Here is a 2,203-nt window from a genome sequence, read left to right as displayed (position 1 = left end):
GAACAGGAAACAATAAAAAAGAGGTAGGACGACAGAAAAACGACAAAAAGGCTCATCAGAGGGCGACTTCTTATATTGCACTGACACCATGTGACGTTTTCCTCTCTGTGCACAAACATGTCTGCTCTTTGGTTAAAAAGCAAAAAAACAAACAGAAACGGTCAAAACACTCCATGGTGTTTACACAAGGCCACATATTTAACTGATGAATAGGCAATTCAAGGTCAATAAGCACGTTTATGAGATTATGCACAGCAAATACCTGTTGCAGATTATTGCTAGTTGTAACATCCCATGTAAGACGCTGTGGTGATCAGAGATACTGTGAGGATGAAGTCAAAGCATTTCAGGACCAAGGAGAACGACAGATAGATAAAGAAATACATCTGACTCTGACTCATAAAATCAGCAAAATAACACACTAGTGCTTGTTTAAACTTCCAAAAAAAAAAAAAAGTCAAATATTTTCCTTCTTTAAAAATGTACAAGTAATCTATGTAAAATAAGAAATGTGGTCAAAAATTATGCATAGAAGTTTTAATAAATAAGAACTTGGCAGTACATTACATAAATAAATAAATAATAATTACGCAGTAAGGATGCAACATAAGACAAAACAAACAAGTCTGCACACCTGGACTCACTTCCTACTCAGATTACATAAAAGCTTCAGTGTCCAGTGCCACGCCCCTTTTTCCTTGGGCATTCCTTCTTCCCCCTGATCATTGTTGTGGTGTGGTTGACACTGAACTTAATTCTGTGTACAGGGTATTTAGCTCAGATAAAATATTCCTTATCATCTGTGAACTTTACTAATTAAGAATGTTTGTTTAGATGAGAAGTTTGTTAGGGGTTCTCTGACATTTTCTTTTAACTAATTTTATCATGCTTTGTAACCAGCCAGGGAGCTTATTGTAGTTTTGTTTTGTTAGATAAGACGTGACTTTGTTTATAGTCAGACGGTGAAATCTTTTGTTTCTTGTTTTGGCCTTGAACACCTTGAAGTTCATGGCTTCCCTTCTGTCTGTAACACCCCAAACTATTAGGAGAATACATTATTGTATGCCATTTTGGGCTGTTTTTGAGTCATTACCTTTTTGTTTAGTTTACAATATGTGTTGCACCCTGCACCTCTTAGACGCAGTCAAAGGATTGTAGCAACCTGCATTTGATTATCTCCTTGTAGGTTACCACACAAGGAATATGTTTTTGATACATATAACACCTGTAAATGCTTATTGAGTGAAACCTGAGCCTGACGCTCACATGGCCTCCGGCATAATTCTTGTCCAGAAAAAAAATAATTATTCTCAGTGACTTGTGTTTAAAGTTTTACTTAAAAATGAAACATGTACAGCAAAAAAGTAAGCAAAAACAACTTATCCACGATTAGGTAATTAAACAGAAAAAGAGCTAGGGAGGTCAAAAAACTGTTTGGCTTCACTCACCAACTAGTCTGTCTGGACTTTCTCTCCTGACATGCCCCACCCACATCACATGACTTAAATACACATGTTACCAACCTCAAACCAACAAAGATCTACACACAAAACAAATAGCTTGAGTTATACATATAACCTTTACAAAATTTAGTTTAGGCTCATACAACACCTTCACAACAGTTATCACTAAAGTTACTTCTGGTTGTTTCCATTTGGAAAGTAAAGTACATTTTCCAAAATTTCTATTTTTCATTTCAGAAAAGAAAACAAGTTTTAGTGGAAGAAAAGTCATAGTATGTCAAAGAAAAGTTCATCAGTTGACCATCAGTCAGCTGTTACTCAATTTTTTTTTTTTAATTTTCACCACCTGATTTTTTTTTATTTATTATTATTTTTTATTATTTTTTTTGCATGATAACAATGTAAATGTAAAAGGTAGGGGAAAAAAAGTGGGTATTTGCAATAAAGCCAGTTTCGTCTTAAGTAAATATTTTAGGCACAGCAACAAGCACACAGTAACTGAAAGACACTTCTTAACTAAAATTTCTTACATCCAAAAATGCTTGCTTTTATCTTACCTCCTCAGATGTTTTCCTCCTGTCAGGTAAGACCAGTGTGTTTGCTTGACTTCCAGGTACTATAGTAGATCCTATGCTCATCCTGGGGCCAACTAACATGTAGCGTTTGTCTCCAGATCTGTACTGGATGCTGTGGCACAGTGTCCCATCATAATTAGCCTCCTGCAGATATTTAGAAGTAAA

Source organism: Nematolebias whitei, chromosome 4 (genome assembly GCF_014905685.2).
Source record: "Nematolebias whitei isolate Nwh7 chromosome 4, NemWhi1, whole genome shotgun sequence".
Classification (NCBI taxonomy): Eukaryota; Metazoa; Chordata; class Actinopteri; order Cyprinodontiformes; family Rivulidae; genus Nematolebias; species Nematolebias whitei.
Note: the sequence above shows the minus strand (reverse complement) of the source record.